Genomic DNA, 24,770 nt, shown 5'->3' with positions numbered 1-24,770 from the left:
GTGGCCCTGGATACACAGTTAAGAGCACAGACAGAACGACATGCAGCCAGAGACTGGGAAAGATGGTTTGAAAACCAAAATCACTAGACAACAAAGGTAGGGAAAATTTAGTGATTGAATTGTGCCAATTTTGGGAATTTACATCTGCTGTCTGTATTTTGCACTGTTCAGAAAGAAATGAATTTGTTTCTTTTTCTCTGGGGTTGTATTGCATACAGAGTCTTGAATCTTAGGGTTTTGTTTATATATATATTAGTACTTTTAGTTTGTGGTCCCATAATTGCCTAAGGGTTATCTGTGTTCTGGTAGGAATGAATGTTGCAAAGCATACATACAGTGTGCTTTGTGTAGTTTAATTTTGTGGTTAACCATTATGTATTGTTAATAAGATTATTTTGTGTCTATATATGAAAAATGAATGGAAAAATGGTATTTCGATTAGTACTATTATGGGGGCGGTGTCTGGGGGTAGAGCTTGTGGGCCCCCCCCCAAACAAAAAAAGTGTTCCGCTGCCTATGGGTCTCCTGTGAATTCGCCCACTGTACGTATGCCGACTGATTTTGCATCAGCCCCTTTATTCATCGTTCCCTCTCTGCCATCCCTGGTAGCTGGTTAATGGTAAACTTCCGAAAAAGTAGCACGGCTGGCTATTGAGCAAACTAGAAGGAGAAGTATGGCAGGACCATCTGGGGGAGGCAACGACCAAAAGCAGTTACAGTCGGAGCAAAAGATTCCCTGACAGCCGCACAAACTCAAGGGAAAATCAACCTGTGCAATCAATCAGGAGAAGCTTCTGGCCAGTTAAGTCGCTTGTGCAGGACTAACCATGAACTTAACCGGTTAGTGCGGTCAAATATTATTGCATGTATTGAATTGCACTTAGAGCCACCTATCTCCACATCTAACTTTGGACGCCAGGCATGTATATGCCTGCTAAATGCAGGTACCCAAGCTAAGTGGCTGGATTTGAACGCCGTGCTATGTCCCTGGGAGTGTTCAAATCCAAGCTAAAGGCCCATTTTTTTTTAAACTGCCTTCAACTCTTAACTCCCCCTTACTGCTGTAAGACCCACTATAACCTCCCCCAACCTTGAAATGTCCTGTCTAAATTAGATTGTAAGCTCTTCTGAGCAGGGACTGTCTATTGTATCTTAAAATGTACGGTGCTGCATATGCCTTTCAGTGCTATAGAAATAAGGCAGTATTCTGTAACAACGCATGTAACTTTTGGCAGTGACCCTAACACCCCCCACCCCACCCACTTTTGAGTTAGCAGTGGCACTATTAAGAGTTAGGCCAGCCTCATAGAACAGCATACACGTTTTAATGGGTGGCAGTTAACATCCAATTATTGAGATTACTTGGCTCATTAGCCATTTAATTTGCATGCACATCTCTGGAGCAGGCCCAAATTTTGGCATGCAAATCTAGGCACCATGTCTAGAATCCACGGGAGTGTATGTTTTCCTTTTTTTTTCAGCATTTTAGACTTTCCTTTGCTGATGGCTGAGTCTACCTGGTAGTAGCCTATATAGTAAGGTAGCTAACTGGATCCAGATTTACAGGACAGGCTTGATCCAGTTCTTGGTTTACTCCATTGCATGCAGGGACTAGTAGTTCTGATTTCTTCACGGTACCTCAAGAAGGACATGGCAGTACTTGAGAGAGTCCAGAGAAGAGCAACTAAGCTAATAAAGGGTATGGGGGACCTCTTATATACTGGCAGACTGAAAAAGCTGGGGCTTTTCTCGCTGGAAAAGCGACGACTTAGAGGAGACATGATAGAAACCTTCAAGATCATGAAGGGCATAGAAAAAGTGGACAGGGACAGATTTTCCAAACTATGGGGAAACACAAGTACAAGGGGGCACTCAGAGAAATTGAGAGGGGAAAGGTTTAAAACAAATGCCAGGAAGTTCTTTTTCACCCAGAGGGTGGTGGATACATGGAACGCGCTACCGGAGGATGTGATAAGCAGAAGCACGCTACAGGGCTTCAAAGAAGGTCTGGACAGGTACCTGGAGGACAAAGGGATTGAGGGGTACAGATAAGAGTAGAGGTAAGGTTATAGGGATAGGATTAGAGGTAATTTGTAAAATTAGTCAGAGACCACTGTTCAGGCAGTGGGCCTGATGGGCCGCCGCGAGAGCGGACCGCTGGGCGAGATGGACCTCTGGTCTGCCTCAGCGGAGGCAACTTCTTATGTTCATGCCCTAAGAAAAGCAAGACTACAAGTTCCAGCATGCACATGGGTAAATCAAGGACTGGATCAACCCTGTACTGCGAATCTGGATCCAGTTGACAGCCGTCCTATTTAATGTCCTTACACGTTTCAATTGCTATGATCAACAGCGAACACTTATTTGTGTCAAATGTCTTTATCATCTGACATTTCCCTAGACAAAATTATCCCAATAAAAGGAAACAAAGATTTTATATACAGTACAGCCTTTTCCTTTTCTAAGTTATTTGGATACTGATGTTGATTATTGCTGGTTTCTGGAGAGATCCTGGCTCCACCCCCATGACATCTGGTTGCACTCGGTCATTTCCTGTAACCATTGGTCATTCTCTCTCTCTCTCTCAATATATATATATATATTGCCTTTGGGCAATATTCATGTAAACACTTCATGTAAACACTTTATTACTCACCTCATCGTTTTCTAGAACCTGATAAAATATGTTGGTTGGGCTTTCAAGTGTTTTTGATATTGCCTTTGGGGGGGGGGAGAGAGGGTGTTTCTGGGTTTTCTCTTTCATTTGCACAGTCTCGGGATAGAAGCTGAGGTAGACATTTAAACTAGTTCATGCCCGAAAGGCAGGTTTTGCCTCACAGATGATTATCGCAGCTTGGTAGATGCAAAAGTAGGGATATTCTGACTTCTTCCTTGCTCTCTCTCTCTGCTGAGGTGGAGAGAGAGTCGCAAAGAAGGGGGAGCCCTAGAGGTAGCTGATTATAGCTCAGAGCCAAAACCACATGATGTTCCCACATGCCACGGATACTACTAAGGAAAGTGGATTATTGAGGTGCCTCTATAGGCTTTGACTGATGAAAGGAAACGGTGCTTCATGATTTAATGATGTACACATGTTCCATAACATAATTAGAAACATAGAAGATGACGGCAGAAAAGGGCTAGAGCCCATCAAGTCTGCCCACTCTGCTTACCCACCCCCTGTCTATGCCCTAATGACCCAATTTCCTTATCTTGACCCTCGTAGGGATCCCACATGGGTATCCCATTTATTCTTAAAGTCTGGCACGCTGTCTGCCTCGATCACCTGCACTGGAAGCTTGTTCCAATGATCAACCACTCTCTCTGTGAAGAAATACTTTCTGGTGTCTGCAGCAGCCACTCTCTCCTCCTCTCCCTATTGGCTAAGGCTCTTAACATTTGCATCTCCTCTTCCTATAGGCTAAGGCTCTTTACACCTGCATTGTGATGTCATAGAACTTTCTGATTATAGAAACATGATGGCAGACTAAAGGCCAAATGACCCATCATAGAAACATAGAAGATGACGGCAGAAAAGGGCTACAGCCCATCAAGTCTGCCCACTCTGCTTACCCACCCCCTGTCTATGCCCTAATGACCCAATTTCCTTATCTTGACCCTCGTAGGGATCCCACATGGGTATCCCATTTATTCTTAAAGTCTGGCACGCTGTCTGCCTCGATCACCTGCACTGGAAGCTTGTTCCAATGATCAACCACTCTCTCTGTGAAGAAATACTTTCTGGTGTCGCCGTGAAATTTTCCGCCCCTGAGTTTGAGCGGGTGCCCTCTTGTGGCCGAGGGTCCCTTGAGAAAGAAAATATCATCTTCCACTTCGACACGTCCCGTGAGGTACTTAAATGTTTCGATCATGTCTCCCCTCTCCCTACGTTCCTCGAGAGTGTAGAGCTGCAATTTGTTCAGTCTCTCTTCGTACGAGAGACCCTTGAGCCCCGAGATCATCCTGGTGGCCGTCCGCTGAACCGATTCAATTCTGCGCACATCTTTACTGTAATGTGGCCTCCAGAATTGCACACAATTACATCTTCTCTTTTTGGTCATTGTCATCAGCAATGTGCTGATTGACATCAAAGTGCGGCTATTGTGCAGAACTGTTAAGAAATGTGGCAGCAAGCCCAGGGGCGCACACACAGTGATGTTAAAGGGGCAGGGTCTTTTTACTGGTCAGCTTCGATAAAGATCACACAGCAGAATCCTTAGCAAACCATAGGCATGAGCTTTGAGGACCCAGAAATCCATTTTCAGTCTCTGTTCTCCAAAGCTTGGGGTTTTTTTTTCTTCTGCCTAATTTATTTAAATACTTTGATTAAGAACATACTTATGAGCCCGCAAACAGTGTGCAGCAGATCCCTTTAGCAATACTATGTGAGAAAATGATTTCCAGGAACCACGTGTGGGAAATGAAAGATTTGTAAATGACTGTTAATTGCAAATAAAAATAACTTAATATCTAGGGATGTGCTTTTTGTGAAAATGAAATATCAAATGTCAATGACATTTACAATTTCATTCTGCTACACAGGGGCATAGCCACAGGCGGGCCTGGTCCGCCCAGTTTGGTTTTAGGCCTGGCCACCCAGTAGCTACAGGCCGCCAGCAGAAGTCTGTACATGTTGCCAGCAGCCGACTCGGGAGCCTTCCCTCTGATGCGTTCACATTTTGAATCAGAAGGAAGGTTTCTGGGTCAGCTGCAGGCAGTGTGTAGGAACCACTGCCAGCAACCTGAAGAAATAGAACATGGGTTGGGGGGGGAAGGGAGGGAGAGAGAGAATCTGCTGCACAGACTTGGGGGAGGAAGAGAGAGAATCTGCTGCACAGACTTGGTGGGGGAGAGAGAGAATCTGCTGCACAGACTTGGGGGAAGAGAGAGAATCTGCTGCACAGACTTGGTGGGGGGGAGAGAGAGAATCTGCTGCACAGACTTGGGGGAAGACAGAGATTCTGCTGCACAGACTCGGGGGGGGGGGGAGAGAGAGAATCTGCTGCACAGACTTGGGGGAGAAGAGAGAGAATCTGCTGCACAGACTTGGTGGGGGAGAGAGAGAATCTGCTGCACAGACTTGGGGGAAGAGAGAGAATCTGCTGCACAGACTTGGTGGGGGGGGAGAGAGAGAATCTGCTGCACAGACTTGGGGGAAGACAGAGATTCTGCTGCACAGACTCGGGGGGGAGAGATAATCTGCTGCACAGACTTGGGGGGAGAGAGAAAATCTGTTGCACAGACTTGGGGGGGAGAGAGAATCTGCTGCACATGCTGGGAGGTGGGAAAGGAGGGAAAGAGAGAGACTGCTGCACAGACTTGGGGGAGGAAGAGAGAGAATCTGCTGCACAGACTTGGGGGAGGAAGAGAGAGAATCTGCTGCACAGACTTGGGGGAGGAAGAGAGAGAATCTGCTGCACAGACTTGGTGGGGGAGAGAGAGAATCTGCTGCACAGACTTGGGGGAAGAGAGAGAATCTACTGCACAGACTTGGTGGGGGGAGAGAGAGAATCTGCTGCACAGACTTGGGGGGAAGAGAGAGAATCTGCTGCATAGACTTGGGGGAAGAGAGAGAATCTGCTGCACAGACTTGGTGGGGGGGAGAGAGAGAATCTGCTGCACAGACTTGGGGAAAGACAGAGATTCTGCTGCACAGACTCGGGGGAGAAGAGAGAATCTGCTGCACAGACTTGGGGGAGAGAGAAAATCTGTTGCACAGACTTGGGGGGGGGGAGAGAATCTGCTGCGCGTGCTGGGAGGTGGGAAAGGAGGGAAAGAGAGAGCCTGCTGCACAGGCTGGGGGGGGGGGGGGGAGATGAGAAGGGAGGAAAAGAGAGTGAGATGTCCGCCCAATTTGGGCTCAGGCCCATTCAAAATTGGCTGTCTGGTCACGCCACTGCTGCTGCATAAACAATTTTCATTTCTCAATTTTCCAACAAGCCCTTTGTCTCCATTCCCAGCCTTAGATTCTGAGGAAATGTTGCCATGGGGTAAGGGATGTGGAGGCTTCAGCAGACACCTGCAAAATACTTTCAGCCGCTCTACATCTCATCCCGTCTATCACATTAAGATAAAAAAAAGAAACAATAACCCCTCTCCCTTGTTTAATATTGCTAAGCATATTCTCCATAAGGAATACTGAAAAAGAGAAGTCGCCGCCCTTCTGTTCATGGAAAACAGGAGATCTAAACCAGGAAGTCTTTCTCCAAAAAAATGTATTTGCTGTGGTGGAGACAGACTTCCTGGCTTTGATGCGCTGTTTCCTACCGCCATATTGGATCATGAGGATTGCCTGCCCTGTTGTTTCTTTGGGCCTTCCCTCTGCTTCCAGCCCCTTACTCTGCAGATCTGCTGATAGTAGAGATGAACTGTAATTCCTTTGAACACCAAAATTGTTTTTCATGCATATTAACCTATGACTCAAGCACCAAATCGTCCAAACACTCGTTAAAACATTTTATTAACTTTAATGCATGAAACGAACTGTAAAATTGTCTGAAAATTGTAGGAAAAGTTTTTAAAAATCCAAACAGGAACTGATGTTTTTCTCTGTGCTCGTTCTTGGCTGCCAGAGATTAGGAGGTATGAAATGGCAGGTCCTCAACGCGGCTGGGCAGAGGCTATTGAATCAGAAAGGAATGATCTTCATTCACAACGCAGACAATATCCCAGACGCTGAGGATTCTTCCAGCGTGTTCTCCCATAAGGAATTGGTGGCAGTGCCCTGTATAATGTAGGATTCTATTACACTGTTCACTTTGCAGCCGCCTCTGTTAACTCTTTTGTTATTTATTCATTTTGAGGGGGCAGGAATTTAGCTCATGGCTTTTCACTGGCAGCTCTGGTGCACTCCCTGTGGACCTGCTTTATCAAGAGGTAGAAATACAGGAAATAAATTTGTAAATACTAGGACCAGGGGACATGCGATGAAGCTACGTTTTACTGTGAACTGCTTAGAGACAGGCAGTCTACAAATTTTAGAAATAAATAGTAGATCAAACCAGAGAAAATATTTCTTCACACAATGTGTAATTAAACTCTGGAATTCATTGCCAGAGAATGTGGTGATATCAGTTAGCTTAGCAGGATTTAAAAAAAAGTTAGGATAATTTCCTAAAAGAGAAGTCCATAGGCCATTATTCCTAGGATAAGCAGGATATAATCTGTTTTGCTACTTGGGATATAGCTAGGTACTTGGGATCTGGGTTGGCCACCGTTGGAGACAGGGATATTGGGCTTGATGGACCTTCAATCTGACCCAGTATGGCAACTCTTATGTTCTTATGTGAGCCAAGTATAGGACAATCAAGGCATTGTGACAACACTGATGAAGTTGGCTCTTAGGCATTTGTGGAATGAGGCATTTTGACATCACATTCTGAGCTCTGGAATGTTGCTACTCTTTGGGTTTCTGCCAGGTACTTGGGACCTGGGTTGGCCACTGTTGGAGACAGGATACTGGACTTGATAGACCTTCAGTCTGTCCCAGTATGGCAATTCTTGTTTTCTTTATCAAACCATTTGAATTTAATAAAGTGGATGTAAAATGAGGAAATTGTCAATAGTGAACACTTACCCCCCCCTTATACAAAAGTGCGGAAGAAGGTGCGAGGTGCCAAGGGCGGTGGCGCCCCTCCCCCATCTGCTGCTTCCCCGTCCCTCCTGTCATTCGTTCCCGGGCCCCTTCCCTTATCCCACTGAAACGTTCCCGGCATGAGCAGCAACCCCACCCCCCAAGCTGCTGTCACGCCAGCATCAGCTCTTCCTCTGACATCACTTCCTAGGCACGGGTCCAGGAAGTGATGTCAGAGGAAGAGCCAACACTGGCGCAACAGGAACTTTGGGGTTTGCTTCTCACTCCAGGAATGTTACAGAGGTACGGGGGAAGGGAAGCGGCCTGCACGTGCAGCACTGAGAGGGGGGTGAAGAACTGGGGGGGGGGCGAGAGGAGGATAGGCGCCTGCGCCCTCACCAAGAAGGTGCCTGGGGCGACTGCTCCCCTCCCCCTCCTTCACTACGCCACTGAGAGCAGCAGTCTGAGAACCAGGAATGCCAAGGCTGAATTCCGACTGATTGTGTTTGAGATCATGGAGAAGTCACTTAATCCTCCATTGGAAGCCCTCATGTTTCTATGTTACTTCAATGTAACTTGCCTTGAGTTTTTTTTCTTGATGAATGTGATTTATGCATTATAAACCGTTTGGATCCTTTTAGGCCGTTATGCGGTATATAAAGTTTTTAATAAACAAACAAACACCATCATTTACATATGTACGTGCCACCTGACTTTAAGGGGTCCTTATGGAATTAGCTCCTAAGTGACTAATAGCGGTATATAAGCGGATCAAATCAAAGTCAGGTATTTGCAGGTTTCCTGTTCCGTTCATAAAGCAATAAGAAACTTTCCTAGCTCTTCAGTAGTGCGGTCTATTATCGTTCTAAGACACGGTTTGGCAGAGGATTTGAAAGCGGCAAGCGAATAAAGATGTTAGAAAAAGTGCCAGGACTCAAGCGGCCAAGTCAGTCAGGTTTCCAGCACGAAATGATGCAACCGTGTTAAAAAAGAGTTCTCTCGTTCCCATAGCAACAGAGTGCCGAAAGCCTTGGGCTCGGCCGGTCCCTCGCTGTGTTGACTTTCAAGTGACTTGGCCCACATTTGACGTAAAATGTACTTTTTCTCTCTGAACAGAAAATTTTCCTGAGAATAGAAATTAGTTTCTTAGAAAGCATCGGCATATCCGAGGTGGGGTGGGGGGATGGGGGAGGGAGAGGTAATTGAGAAATTAATATTAATTCTTCATATCAATGTAATAAATAAAGATATCTTGTATTATTGATAATTGATAAGGGGTGGGTGGGTAAAGTTATGGTTCTGTATACTAATTGTATAAAATGATGTAATATCTGTAATATTTTTCTGTATTCAATCATTACACGGTTGTAGTTTATAAAATAATAAAATTTTTTTAAAAAAGAAAGCATCGGCATTATTGGCCAACGTGACATGACTTGACTGCATTAGAATATATTTTTCCCAGCAAAATGCAGGGTTGACGGAGCTAGCAATTAGAGAATGACACGGTGACAAAACTCATCACCGTTCCCGTCCCCACGGATAACCGCGGGAAATAATCCCATGTCATTTTCTAGTGTCTATTTCAACCTCGGATCCTTCTACACCAGCATTCTTCAAAGCAAAGCTTGCGGGTCAGTGGCTGTGGCCTTTCATACTCTGATTCTTATGTGAACCAAGAATAATGAAGCAAATGTGACATCACTGATGTGATTGGCTCTTAGGCACTGGTGGAATGAGGCATTATGACATCACAATATCTGCTCTGGATACCAGAGACTGTCATTCTGTAGTGTCTGTTTCAACCTCAGTCCTTCTACACCAGCATTCCTCAAAGCAAAGCTGGAGGGTCAGTGGTTGTGGCCATTCATAGAAACATAGAAGAAGATGAAACATAGAAGATGACGGCAGAAAAGGGCTACAGCCCATCAAGTCTGCCCACTCTGCTTACCCACCCCCTGTCTATGCCCTAATGACCCAATTTCCTTATCTTGACCCTCGTAGGGATCCCACATGGGTATCCCATTTATTCATACTCTGATTCTTCCCTCTCTCCTTAAAGAATGACATGAAGATGGTTTCCCGTGGTTATCCACGGGGACTGGAACGGCGATGAATTTTGTCACCGTGTCATTCTCTACTAGCAATCCACGCATACGTTTGGCAAGTGTGGACTAGCCTGTTTGTTTAGCCTGAGCTAAAGAAGATATCGCTTGGAATCATGACCAGATGCACTTAGGGGGTCTCTTACTGAGGCGCGCTAACTGATTTAGCATGTGCTAAATGCTAACGTGCTCATTATATTCTATGGACGCATTAGCATTTAGTGCGTGCTAAATATGATATTGCACCTTAGTAAAAGACCCCCTTAAATTTTTGTAAACTATAGCTTTAAAAAGATGTTGAAAACCAAGCTGTTTGTAGACGCATACTTTTGATCTGCCTTTCCTAATGTTGTTTGGGCATTTTGGGGGTTTTTTGTTCAAATAATTTTTATTAAGAAAATTTTATAACAAAACATCAAGACAGAAGAATACATATTTCAACATATTTCTATGATGGTCCCTAACATAGGCTAGGGATACATGTATATCTTTACAGTACTCCCCCGAAATTTGTGGGGGTTCTGTTCCAGGAACCCCGTGAATGTTTTAAAAAACCGCAAATGCAGTTTTTCGATTGTCAAAAGGCAGGGGAGACAGGAGAGGGCAGCTGGAGCGGCGGCGGGTGAAGAAAATCACTCGCGGTCTGCTCTGACCGCCTCTTCCTGTAGTAAAGTCGGGGTACACCAATCAGAAGCTGCTTTGACACGCAGCTCCTGATTAGTGCAACCCGACTTTACTACAGGAAGAGGCAGTCAGAGCAGACTGCGAATGAACAAGTCCGCAATTTGCGAACCGCGAATTCACGGGGGAACACTGTAATAAAATCCCTTCCCACCCTTTTCCCCACACACAAAGAGCGCAGCCTATGTACACACCACTCATCTATAATATTTTTGTAACATTTTTCAAATACGTTCCTGAAGAATTTGTAGGTTTTATTTTCATATGTGTTTGATATTATTTTGAAGAATGATTTGTATTGTTTTTGTCTTTGCTTTATGTATGTTTATTTGGAAACCGCTGTGACTCCAGATGGTATATTAAATTTTTAAATAAAAATTTTATTTATTTTTAACTTTATCAATTTTACAATTAAGAAGATCTGAGTCATACATCTCATCTGGTCGGATACGAGAGCACAAAGCGAAGAATATCTTCAAAGAGCCCAAATAATCTCCTGATGCTTGTGTCTGCATCTCTCTGTCTCCCGCATCAGACTGAGGCATCATTGCACTGCAAGCCGGAGCACAGGATCCTTTCAGCAGCCTCTGTTAAAATCCAATCAAAATGGGTGGACTATAATCACTTGAAATTTGATTACAATCCAAGTGCTCTTTTTTGTTCATGTAATCTTCTCATCTCACCATTTTAAATTGCCTTACAGAAATAATCAGTGCTTTTTTTTTTTTTTTTTAAGCAGTACTGAGTACTGGCACCTTTATGATTGCTTATAAAAATGACCCAGGGTCCCTAAGTATTAATAAAAGAGGCTCAGGTTCTGCACAATCACTGCTGCCTTTTCACGGGTTCTGTGGCTAGTTGCAGGGGGCCTGGCTATTGTGGGGTGGGTCCCTCTTTGACCACCCCACTCCTGAAGAATGAACTGGTATTTGATCACCGGCACCTCTTTTGGTAGAACCCCCCCACCCAAAATTGGAAATAACATTCATCAATTTAAAAAATCAAATGAATAAAGATCTGACTCAGTGTTGCCCCCGCGCCCTCCTCTCTGACCCCCCTGCATTTTCTGCATCACACTCGTGCCCTCCCCTCCCCATATCTCTTACAATCTTCACCAGCAGGAGCAGCTTCTCCAGCTTGCTGCTTGCGCTGGCTTTCCCTCTGATGTCACTTCCTGGCCTGGAAGTGATTTCAGAGGGAGCCAGGCCAGCCCATGAAGCAGGTTAGAAGTAGTTGCTCAATGCTGGTGAAGATTTTAAATAGGTGTGGGGAACAGGGACGGGAGGGTGCGAGCGTAGCATGGGGGGCATAGAGGTGCCGGCACCCCCACCAAGACGGTCCCCAGGGTGGTTCGCCCCCCCACCTGCTTTACGCTACTGATCTTCCTCAGTTTAGATTACAATGGCCAAAGCCACCATGTGTCTGCAATACACACAAGTTTTATCTCCCTAAAAATCTGGATTGGTAGCATGGAATATTGCTACTCTTTGGGGTTCCGGAATCTTGCTATTCTGTAGGATTCTGAATGGAATGTTGCTACTCATTGGGTTTTGGTCAGGTACTAGAGATCTGGATTGGCCACCATGAGAGCGGGCTAGTGGGCTTGATGGGCCATTGGTCTGGCCCAGTAAGGCTAGTTTTATGTTCTTAGGATCAGGATCATCTTGTTATACTTGCATTGTCCCAAGCAAGATTGGATTCTACCAGAGAATTTGCAGTTTTCTATAAGGAACCAGCTTTTGTGCCAAACTTTTCCGATGCTCACTCTTTTGAGTGCCATTTACAGAATCCCCCCCCCCCCCACTAGATCTACATATATTTAGAGAATAGTACTTAGGTGGAGTTTTGGCAGTTATGTGCATTTTTCCACACAAAAAAAATCTATTCAAATGGAGGAACTGGAACCGTGAATCGCAAACTATGTGAGATTCTGGGTGTGCCACCCGAGATTGAATCACTTCCGGCATCAGTGCTTCTCCTCTCTGCCCCCACACGAACCCCATCTCGTTTTCCCTGAGCTCGGGGCTGTGTCTGGAGGGCTTCCGAGCATGAGCGGATGTCGGCCTGATGATGTCATGTGCGTTCATGCGACATCATCTCATCGACGCCCTCCAGACACGGCCCCGAGCTCAGGGAAAATAACATGAGGTTCATATTGGGTGGAGCAGGGTGGGATTATACCACAGAAAAACATTTGCTCTGTTAGGGAGCTTGAGCAAAATAAGTTTGCAGGACACTGAACTGGAGTAAAAATGCAAAGATTAATATAACAAAATAATCTCCAGTAAAAATATTATTATACTCCCAATCTATAACCCCTCTAACTGAGAGATATACAGAAGGAAAAAGCCTCAGAAGCCCAGGGAAAGCACCTCTTCACTGCTACGAAGATGAAGCTCTCTCTTTAGCTTCCCTTCTTAACTTCTATCATTGGCAAAAAAAAAATCCAACCTCCTTTCAAAAGCTTACCTGCGCTAGCAAAATGTCTGCTGTACTTTTGACTTCACTCCTCTTTACAAAATATTTAATTGATAAAAGTACAAAAGCTTATCTGAGTATCAGTTCCAGCGCAACATGGCGCCTACTTTCCTCGCTGCTTAGTCTCTGTGCCTCTCTCTCTTTGGCTTTTCTTCCCTCCGTGTCTTTACAGATCAACAGCTCTCCATGCCGACGGTGGCCACCGTTTTGCGACCGCCGAGTCACTGCATCAGAGCTTAGCTAACGGGGTGCATTCACCGGAGTATGCGGTTCACACATTTTGGTTCATTTTAAGATGTCACTATCAAACAATGTTAAAATGTTTCCCAAGCACCAGTGGGTGGATGTTATGGTAACGAACTGGAATGTGATAATACATGCACAGAACAATGAATACGCTCCATCTTCTCCATCCTTCTGTTGCGGAATTTGAGCATGTGCTAAAAAAAAAATAAAATAAAGATTTTCTTGAACAGTGGAGATCACAGGTTGACAACTAGAGAATGACACGGTGACAAAATTCATCACCGTCCCCGTGGATAATCGTGGGAAACCATCTTCATGTCATTCTTTAAGGAGAGAGGGAAGAATCAGAGTATGAATGGCCACAACCACTGATCCGCAAGCTTTGCTTTGAAGAATGCTGGTGTAGAAGGACTGAGGTTGAAACAGACACTACAGAATGACAGTCTCTGGTATCCAGAGCAGATATTGTGATGTCATAATGCCTCATTCCACCAGTGCCTAAGAGCCAATCACATCAGTGATGTCACAATGGCTTCATTATCCTTGGCTCACATAAGAATCAGAGTATGAATGGCCACAACCACTGACCCGCAAACTTTGCTTTGAAGAATGCTGGTGTAGAAGGACCGAGGTTGAAACAGACACTACAGAATGACAGTCTCTGGTATCCAGAGCAGATATTGTGATGTCATAATGCCTCATTCCACCAGTGCCTAAGAGCCAATCACATCAGTGATGTCACAATGGCTTCATTATCCTTGGCTCACATAAGAATCAGAGTATGAATGGCCACAACCACTGACCCGCAAGCTTTGCTTTGAAGAATGCTGGTGTAGAAGGACCGAGGTTGAAATAGACACTAGAAAATGACATGGGATTATTTCCCGCGGTTATCCGCGGGGACGGAACAGTGATGAATTTTGTCACCGTGTCATTCTCTATTGACAACCAGTACTTGCAAACTGCAGAAGGTACTGTTGAAAGATTAAGGGCTCCTTTCACTAAACTGCGCTAGCGGTTTTAGCTCCGCGCGCTAGACGCTAACGCCTCCATAAAGCTGGCGTTAGTTTCTTCGCGTAGCGCTGGGCTTAGCACACGCTAAAAACGCTACCCCAGCTTAGTAAAAGGAGACCTAAGTAAAAAGACAAAGAGGACTTTTTCCAGCCGAGTTGATTGTCTTCCCAATCTCGCCGTGATAAACTTCTTCACCTACTGTTTATTTGTTTAATTTCTTATATATCAGCTATAAACATAAGAACATAAGAATAACCTTACTGGGTCAGACCAATGGTCCTTCTAGCCCAGTATCCGTCTTCACAGAGGCCAATGCAAGTGACAAGTACCAGGCAAAAACCCAAATAGAAGCAGCAATCCATGACACTGATCCAGGGCAAGCACTGGCTTCTCCCATGTCTGTTTCAACAGAAGGCTATGGACTTTTCCTCCAGGAACTTGTCCAAACCTTTTAAAAAAAAAACCCAAAACCCCAGCTATATTAACCGCTCTTACCACATCCTCTGGCAACACGTTCCAGAGCTTAACTATTCTCTGAGTGAAAAAGTATTTCCTCCTATTGGTTTTAAAAGTATTACTCTGTAACTTCATCAAGTGTCCCCCTAGTCTTTGTAATTTTTGGTAGAGTAAAAAATGGATCCATTTGTACCCCCGTTCTGCACCACTCAGGATTTTGTAGACTTCAATCATATCTCCCTCAGTCATCTGTGGCACAGTGGCTAAAGCTATCCCCCACAACACCGAGGAAACACAACCCCATGTGTGAACATGTAAACCAGAAAAAAGGGCAGGGAAAGGACACGGTCAACCAGCTTCAGAGACAATCCATTTATTAAAAATTATATAAATAAGTGATACATGTACAACATATACACAAAATTGTGCAGGCCTAACAAAAGAGTCTTTCAATCCTTTTCGTGATGGACCCCAACATGGTCTGTGTTTCGGCTATAAAAGCCTTCCTCAGGGGTATATGAGTGTAGCCTATAAAACAGAACAGGAGTTAATTGCCAATTATCGGTGCCAATTAAGTAACATGTGCAAATTTCGTATGCGCACCGATTTGCATGTGCAGCTTAGGACATCATATACAGAATTTGAGCCTAAGCTCACAGAATAATGCCCATTATGCAGTTAGGTGTGAGCATTTGCAACCGTTTTTGACATGGCCAGGGGCATAGTGAGGGTTGGAGGAGGCCCGTGGTGGTGGTGGTGGTGGTGGCGGCGGCGGCTTCCCCCCTCACTCTCTTCCCCGCCCCCTCGCTCTCTTCCCTGCCCTCCCTGCTCTTCACCGCCCCCCTCGCTCTCTTCCCCTCCCCCCTCGTCGCATATGCTCCCTTTCTCTTCCCCCATACCTGTTTAGCTCTCTGGCGCAAGCAGCATCTCTAAGTGGCTGTCCATGCCAGCATCAGCTCTCCCTCTGACATCACTTCCTAGTCACGGGACCCAGAAGTAACGTCAGAAGGAAGCGCTGAAGTCAGCGCAAGCAGCAGGTTGCAGCTGCTGATCGCCGTCAAAGAGCTAGAGGTACGGTGGCGGGGAATTGAAGGTACGCGGGGGGGGGGCGACGAAAAGGAACAGAGGTGCTGGCTCCCCCACCATGATGGTGCCTGGGGTGGTCCACCCTCCCCGTTCCCCCTTTCTACGCCATGAGTGCTCGCAATTAAACTTAGGCGCTAAAACTGAAATACATAAAATGTGGACTTACATGCGTGTTCAATTATGGTAATTACATGCACAATTGCCAATCTGGAATACACACTTGGGGGAATGTTTAGTGTGCATTAAATGCTAAAGACACCCGTTATATTCCTTTGGGCGACTTTAATGTTTAGCACATGCTATCAGTTGATGAATTCCCCCTTTAGTGTCCAGCTGTTAGGCGACCTTTACAGAATTACCCCCCTACGCAGATGGTACCAAGGTGGAGCCACAGCAATCCAAATAGTGGCAATATTCATTCAGCTAAAAGGCTGCCTTGAGTTCTCCGTATAAGTTATCCAGACAACAGATTGACTATCACTAGTGTCTTGATCGGTTCTGGCATCGACTGCCTGATCTGGATATTCAGTGCTGGATAGTGGAGCTAAATACCTGGTTCTTTTTTCTTTGTTTTTTTTAAAGCACTGACTGCAACAGCCGAACAGGGAGCCAGAAATATTAAGCCCTAGGGAATCGGATGATTCATTCTGTAATGCATCTCATCTTCCAATTCCAGCTCTCCTCCCTCAGGTAACAACAGCTCTTTTCACAAACAGGCAATTTGTAATATTGGGTTCTTCCTTACTCCACATAGGACAGGGTCAGCATTAGGAGGGTGCAAACTAGAGAATGACACGGTGACAAAATTCATCACCGTCCCCGTCCCCGCGGATAACCGCGGGAAACCATCTTCATGTCATTTTTTAAGGAGAGAGGGAAGAATCAGAGTATGAATGGCCACAACCACTGACCCGCAAGCTTTGCTTTGAAGAATTCTGGTGTAGAAGGACTGAGGTTGAAACAGACACTACAGAATGACAGTCTCTGGTATCCAGAGCAGATATTGTAATGTCATAATGCCTCATTCCAAAGTGCCTATGAGCCAATCACATCAGTGATGTCACAATGGCTTCATTATCCTTGGCTCACATAAGAATCAGAGTATGAATGGCCACAACCACTGACCCGCAAGCTTTGCTTTGAAGAATGCTGGTGTAGAAGGATTGAGGTTGAAATAAACACTAGAAAATGACATGGGATTATTTCCCGCGGTTATCCGTGGGGTCGGGAATGGTGATGAATTTTGTTACCATGTCATCTCTAGTGCAAAAGGCAACTGCCCTAGACCTCCAGATTACAGGGGGTTCCGAGCTTACCTGAAGAAGACACACCCTGCTGGTGGCCTTTGGGGCCCCTACTAACTTTCTGCCCTGGACGCCAGCACGTTTTAACACTGGTTCTGACATAGGAACTGGTACGTGCTAATGGATCTCTGCTTTCATAGATCAATGATAATTCTCCAGCGTCTCATAAAAAGAAGAGATCAGATGGGTGACAGCAGCAAGCTTTCTCTCGTGCCATCAAACAAAAAAACGTTTTCAGTGCATTTCCAATAAAGTCAGGCACACATTTATGAGAGCTTTGATTCTGTGAAGGGGCTGGCTCCATGAAGATGTTCTCTGTTCTGAGAATCTATGACATGGGACTCATGGAACTTGGACGAAGAGAGGTCACTGCTGTTCCCCGTCCCGATGGTGATCGTTCACCCTGCCCTGCCCTTTTCCCCTAGCCGCACCCCATCACTGAAAGCAGGACACATTGCCACGACTGTCCTGAAAAATGAAGGAAGACGGAATCCTAGGATACAGAGTTAAAAGCATTTAAATACCGGAAGATACTCTTTCCAGAAATAGGATCGTGACTCTGATTTTTACATTTATTTTCATCTTGTGCAGAAAATGTTGAACTGGATCAAGCTTGAAGCCTGTGAACAATAGTGTCATTTACCAAGGCTTCCCATACTTAAAATATGGTGTTATTATTATTTTATTTTTTTTACTGTAATTAATATCTTGCTTCCTCGTGCGAGCGGACTGCTGGGCACGATGGACCTCTGGCCAAGGAAGAAAAGGAACAGATTGCGGATAGGCTAAACTCATTCTTTGCGTCTGTCTTTACCAAGGAGGACACTGCATCAATGCCAGAAATAGGGAGAGCATTCAAGGGAGAAATTGAGGATAGCCTCACCACAGTAAATGTGGATTTGAACATGATATACTATCAGATCGACAAACTGAGAAGTGATAAATTCCCTGGACCAGATGGAATTCACCCGAGAGTGCTAAAGGAGCTTAAGGTAGAAATCGGAGAACTATTACAATCCCTAGCTAACTTGTCAATTAGAACCGGGCGAATACCAGACGACTGGAGGATAGTGAATGTCATCCCAATCTTCAAAAAAGGATCGAGAGGAGAGCCGGGCAACTATAGACCTGTGAGTCTTACATCGGTTCCTGGGAAGATGGTTGAAGCACTAATAAATAAAGGATAGCATAGAGCAACACCTGGAAAATCACGACCTGATGAGAGCTAGCCAACACGGCTTCAGGAAAGGGAAGTCATGTTTGACAAATTTACTTCAATTTTTTTGAGGAGGTGAACAAACAAATTGATAGCGGTAAACTGGTGGATATAATATACTTGGACTTCCAGAAAGCGTTCAACAAGGTTCCTTACGCAAGACTTCTGAAGAAACTACAAAGCCATGGAATAGAAGGAGATATACTAAGATGGATAGGCAAATGGCTGGAAAACAGATTGCAGAGGGTGGGCATAAATGGGAAGTTCTCGGACTGGGAAGAGGTGACGAGCGGTGTACCCCAGGGATCGGTTCTTGGGCCCATCTTGTTCAATATCTTCATAAACGACCTAGAAGATGAAACAATAAGTAATTTAATCAAGTTTGCAGACGACACAAAACTATGTCGGGTAGTTGGATCACAAAAGGACAGAGAAGAACTTCAGAGAGATTTGAACCAGTTAGAGAAATGGGCAGAAAAGTGGCAGATGAAGTTTAACATAGAAAAATGCAAAGTGATGCACCTGGGTATGAAAAACAAGGAACATGAATATAAAATGTTAGGTGTGACATTGGGCAAGACCGAACAAGAAAGGGACCTGGGGGTACTGATAGACAGGACCCTGAAGCCGTTGGCTCAGTGCGCAGCGGCAACAAAGAAATGGATGTTGGGCATGATAAAGAAGGGAATCATGAGTAGATCGTCAGACATCATCATGAAGCTTTACAGAGCAATGGTCAGACCACACTTGGAGTACTGTGTCCAACACTGGTCTCCCTACCTAAAGAAGGATATAACCCTACTGGAGAGGGCGCAAAGGCGAGCCACGAAGCTAGTTAAAGGTATCGAGAATTTGAGCTACAAAGAACACCTCGGAAAACTGGGATTGTTCACCCTCGAGAAGAGAAGACTGCGAGGGGACATGATTGAGACTTTTAAAATACTAAAAGGATTTGACAAAATAGAGCAAGAAACACCGTTATTCACATTGTCAAATGTGACTCGGACAAGAGGTCATGGACTGAAACTGAGGGGCACCAGGCCCAGGACAAATATCAGGAAATTCTGTTTCGCACAACGAGTGGTGGACGATTGGAACGCTCTCCCGGAGGAGGTCGTGAGGGAGACCAACATTCTGGGATTCAAGGGCAAGTTGGATGCATACCTTCTTGCAAATCACATTGGGGGATATGAGTAAACAAGGTTTCTCAGCATGGAATACCTGGCTTGGCCTCCACGAGTGCGGGTCGCCGGACTGGATGGACCTAGAGTCTGATCCGGCGAAGCCATTTCTTATGTTCTTATGTAAATGCCCACCAACTCTAACATCCTCTAAAAATCTTCCTGCTCCAACCCATGATAATATTCTTCCATATCTAAATCACCCTGAATTCTCATTTCATCATCAACCTCTTTCCACCGTCAGTGCTCCGACAGTCCTGACTTATTTAAGAGCCTCCACAAACAGGTACACTCTAATCTTCTTCAAAAAAGTTGCAAATTCCACCTCCAATCAGAGAGGGAAAGACATAGTAAATGATGGCAGATAAAGACCTGAATGGTCCATCCAGTCTGCTCAAACATACACTGTCTATAATTTAATGATTTAAATTGTTGTTTTTCTTAGATATTTCTGGGCCAGAAACCCAGAGCTCTGCCCTGTACTGTACATCTACTGGAGACTCCGTCAAAGCTCACTCCAGCCCATCCTCAACACAGACCATGCATGTCTGCCCAGTACTGGCCTTAGTTCTTCAATATATAGCATTATTTTCTGATTAGAGATCCTCTTTTTCATCCCATGCTTTTTTTGAACTCTCTCACTGTTTTCCTCTCCCTCGGGAGCGCATTCCAGACATCAGCCACACTCTCTGTAAAGAAGGATTTCCTAACATTACTCTTGAGTCTACCATCCCTCAACCTCAGATTATGACCTTTCCCCAACGCTCACGAGTTTCAAACTTGCATCAATTCAAGTAGGTTACCGCATGTGTGCATCCAGTTGAGATGCATATGCACTTTTATTCTTTTTGTTTTGAAATACAGAAGTCACCCCCCCCCCCATCTCCCCACATAAAAATAAACTACAGTTATAACTGACAATAACAGACCATCTGCCTGAGCACTCTGAGGCTGTGGGTTCAATCCCAGTCTGCTTCTTGTGACTGGGCAAGACACTCAATCCCTCTATTTCCCCCAGGTACCAGATTGTGAGCTTGCCGGGGCAGATAGGGAAATACCCGAGTACCTTATTACAATTCAATGTATTGTAAACCACTTTGATATCCATTGAGGAAAGATGGTATAATAATAAATGAAACCCATGGGCTTAAAAACCAGTTGCAGGTGTCAAGCAATGCACATAGGAGTTGCATGCAAGAGTCTGTTTTGCACAGGAAGACGCAGTACAAATTATATTAAAATGTATGCTAATGAGCTAATTAAGGTGTTTTGTACAATGCAAAGAATACACTGTCCATAATGCGAGAATTTTTTCATGAGGGTCTGTGATGTCAGACGGTTTTGGCTTATTTTGCAAGCAGAAGGAAGCTGGTGCAAGTTTGAAAAGAAGATGGTAAGTAACAAACGTGCAGCTATCCATGCAAAAGTGAAAGTGAAAGCAAACAGCGGCGCCGGTTCTGTGCCTAAATCGGAGCCTCAAAAATTTCAAGAGCAAACAATTTTTGCAAGGCTCCTATTTAGACAAGCATCACATTTAATTTTCAAGTTTTTCAAGTTTTATTAGGATTTTATATACCGCCTATCAAGGTTATCTAAGCGGTTTTTACAATCAGGTACTCAAGCATTTTCCCTCTCTGTCCCGGTGGGCTCACAATCTAGCTAACGTACCGTACCTGGGGCTATGGAGGTTAAGTGACTTGCCCAGGGTCACAAGGAGCAGCGTGGGGTTTGAACCCACAACCCCAGGGTGCTGAAGCTGTAGATCCAACCACTGCGCCACACTTACCGTGAAAGCTTTTGCGCATGCATCTACCATACCAGATTTGCTGCAGATAAAATTTGCATGCAACTTACATCTTGCAGGCTGCGGCGTTACACTTGCAGTAAGAAGCCACACGCTCAAATAGCCACGCGCAGCTGTACCGTGAGCCTTATTGCGTTGGCCTCTTAGGGAACAGAAACTGAGGGCCGGATTCTCAAAATATCTGCGTTAAAAGCCGGCAGGATGCTGTCGCAGATGTCCTTGTAGTGATTTGAAAAACGCGAGCCATTCTCAAAAAATTACGCAGGCAAATGAGGTCAGTGGACAGCGGTGAAGATTTGCTAAATTTACAGGCATTGAGTCGCTGGCGACAGTGATCAGCACACACACAGAATACACAAGAGACGTGAATGTATGCATGTGGCGGGAAAAGCAACGCAATAAGTGTGCACCATCTTTGAGCATAATATATGCTTACATCATATGCGCGTGACACATGTGGCTGTAGCAGTTGGTCGCAAAAGCTGTTTGTGTCACAAAAACATAGAAACCCAGCGTTTGTGTGGAAGATATGAACCAACAAAGCGGGACGATGTGAACCACCATCCATATTGTAACACAAAACACGAGCGGCTTACAAATGTCAGCTTTTAACAAACGCACATAAAACATAAAACTGGGTCTCTTTTCCCTGGAGAAGAGGAGACTTAGAGGGGATATGATAGAGACTTACAAGATCATGAAGGGCATAGAGAGAGTGGAGAGGGAGAGAAAGAAAAAAAGATTGGAGAAACTGGGTATCTTTTCCCTGGATAAGAGGAGACTTAGAGGGGATATGATAGAGACTTACAAGATCATGAAGGGCATAGAGAGAGTAGAGAAGGACAGAAAGAGAGAGAGAAAGGGAGAGACAGAGAGAGAGAGAGAAAGATTGGAGAAACTGGGACTCTTTTCCCTGGAGAAGAGGAGACTTAGAGGGGATATAATAGAGACTTATAAGATCATGAAGGGCATAGAGAGAGTGGAGAGGGACAGAAAGAGAGAGAGAAAGGGAGACAGAGAGAGAGATGGAAAGAGAGAGACAGAAATAGAGAGAGAGAGAGAGAGAAAGATTGGAGAAACTGGGTCTCCTTTCCCTGGAGAAGAGGAGACTTAGAGGGGATACGATAGAGACTTATAAGATCATGAAGGGCATAGAGAGAGTAGAGAGGGACAGAGAGAGAGAAAGGGAGACAGAGAGAAATAGAGAGAGAGAGAGAGAGAGAGAGAGAGAGAGAAAGAGAGAGAGAGAGAAAGGGAGACAGAGAGAAATAGAGAGAGAGATGGAAAGAGAGAGACAGAAATAGAGAGAGAGAGAGAGAGAAAGATTGGAGAAACTGGGTCTCCTTTTCCTGGAGAAGAGGAGACTTAGAGGGGATACGATAGAGACTTATAAGATCATGAAGGGCATAGAGAGAGTAGAGAGGGACAGAAAGAGAGAGAGAGAAAGGGAGAAAGAGAGAGAGAGAGAAAGGGAGACAGAGAGAAATAGAGAGAGAGATGGAAAGAGAGAGACAGAAATAGAGAGAGAGAGAGAGAGAAAGATTGGAGAAACTGGGTCTCCTTTCCCTGGAGAAGAGGAGACTTAGAGGGGATACGATAGAGACTTATAAGATCATGAAGGGCATAGAGAGAGTAGAGAGGGACAGATTCTTCAAACTTTCGAAAAATAAGAGAACAAGAGGACATTCGGAAAAGTTGAAAGGGGACAGATTCAAAACGAATGCTAGGAAATTCTTCTTTACCCAACGTGTGGTGGACACCTGGAATGCACTTCTAGAGGACGTAATAGGGCAGAGAACGGGGTTTAAGAAAGGATTGGACAATTTCCTGCTGGAAAAGGGGATAGAAGGGTATAGATAGAGGATTACTGCACAGGTCCTGGACCTGTTGGGCCGCCGCGTGAGCGGACTGCTGGGCACGATGGACCTCAGGTCTGACCCAGCGGAGGCATTGCTTATGTTCTTATACCTTTCTCTCCCCCAAAACGATTATAATTTTGGTAAATCTTGTAATTTGTTTTTAATGTAGAATTTTATCATGAGCCGCAGCCAGATACACATAAGACACGGGTATCATACACTCTCCCCCTCCCCCCCCCAAAAAAAATTATTTATTTGAATCATGTAATTTGTATATTTTTCATTAGCCACTGTCAAAACACACGCCACAAGATGCACTTTTAACAATGCTTGTACTGTACCAGCCCCCCCGGACCAGTCGCTGATTTTTTTTTGTCGCCAAAAGCAGATGCCGCTCTTGGAGAATGACTCAGTGATTTTTAAGAATCCACTGGAGTGCGCATTTCAGTGTTGAAGAGCCCATTTGCATAGCAGTGTCAGAGACTGCTAGAAAGAACATAAGATTTGCCACTGCTGGGTCAGACCAGTGGTCCATCGTGCCCAGCAGTCCGCTCACACGGCGGCCCTTGAGTCTAGCCATACCTGCGTATGTTCTGGTCCAGCAGGAACTTATCTAACCTTTTCTTGAATCCCTGATAACAGCCATTTTGATAATCTGCCGATAAATTGCGTGCAGGCTAAACCATCGGACACCAGTTTAGCGACCGCGTTCAAGTTTTGAGACTCTGGCCAAGCATCTTTTCCCCCCCCCCCCCCCTGCCATTTCACTATTTTTAAGAGACTGGCCAGTTCATTTGATTTTCTTTAAAAGAGACCTTTCACCCGAGGGCTTTCTCGTCTTCCAAAGATGTTCAAGCCAAAGCTCTCTGGTATTTTTCCAGCTGCCTTTCACTTTGTTTAAACTCAAGTGAGCAAAAATGCCTGGGATAGCTTCTAAAAATAGAAGCATTTGGACAGGATTTCGGAACAGTTGGTCATTACTGTCCATTATTTCCATAATTACCATCTGTTGCTGGATGCTTTTCTGGTTTTGCCCTTTAATACTTTCCAAACTCTTGTTTTTTTACAGAAACTTTTTCTCATTTCCTTCTTTCTTAATTGATCAATAAGAATTGTGTGATATTGTTAATGAAGGGGCCCTTTTTCCTAAAAGACTGCTCCACCAGGCCTACACGCAGAATACGTATGTTCAGCCACCCTACAATAAAAACCTGCCGATACAAAAGATTCCTTGACAGACGGTTGCCTTCCAAGCAAGTCTGCAGAACGACTGACTAAGCATCATCATCAATCACTCCTCATCCTACCTCAACTTCAGAAAATTAGTCAAAACCAACCTGTTCAACCGATTTGTAACCAAGGATGCCTAAAGTCTTCACTGCTTATCCCACGCTGTATGACCAGCCCTTCTTATTGTAAACCACCTCGAACTACTTTGGCGGTATATAAACAATAAAATTATTATTATTATAAAGTGAATTAAGATTTGTGGTTGAACACGAGATTTCCCCGTGCATTATCGATTGTGGCACTTTTTAAACTTTATTTTCACTTTTATTTTCTAGTTTGTGCACTGATTCTGGAAGCAGCACCTGCCACAGCATATATTACACATATGAAAAAGGTTGGGTTGTTTGTTTTTTTTGCATGCGAATAATCAATTTATATGGTGGGAAGGAGGGTTAGAGCATAGATGATTATAACATCAAATTCAGGATTACATCCCCTCTTTTTATGCTTTGTAAACTCTTTCTCTTCTCTCTTCCC

General features: G+C 44.7%; 1 long non-coding RNA gene across 1 annotated transcript; it reads left to right on the top strand.

Annotated features, from left to right (window-relative positions):
• Nucleotides 1–39: 39 nt before the first annotated feature.
• On the top strand, nucleotides 40–24,425 carry LOC117352441. Its single transcript, XR_004537691.1, has 3 exons — nucleotides 40–96; nucleotides 16,222–16,329; nucleotides 24,073–24,425. It is a non-coding gene; the product is annotated as an uncharacterized LOC117352441 (long non-coding RNA).
• The last annotated feature ends 345 nt before the right edge of the window (nucleotides 24,426–24,770 follow it).

This window comes from Geotrypetes seraphini, unplaced genomic scaffold (genome assembly GCF_902459505.1).
Source record: "Geotrypetes seraphini unplaced genomic scaffold, aGeoSer1.1, whole genome shotgun sequence".
Classification (NCBI taxonomy): domain Eukaryota; kingdom Metazoa; phylum Chordata; class Amphibia; order Gymnophiona; family Dermophiidae; genus Geotrypetes; species Geotrypetes seraphini.
Note: the sequence above shows the minus strand (reverse complement) of the source record. Positions and strands in the feature narration are given on the sequence as shown.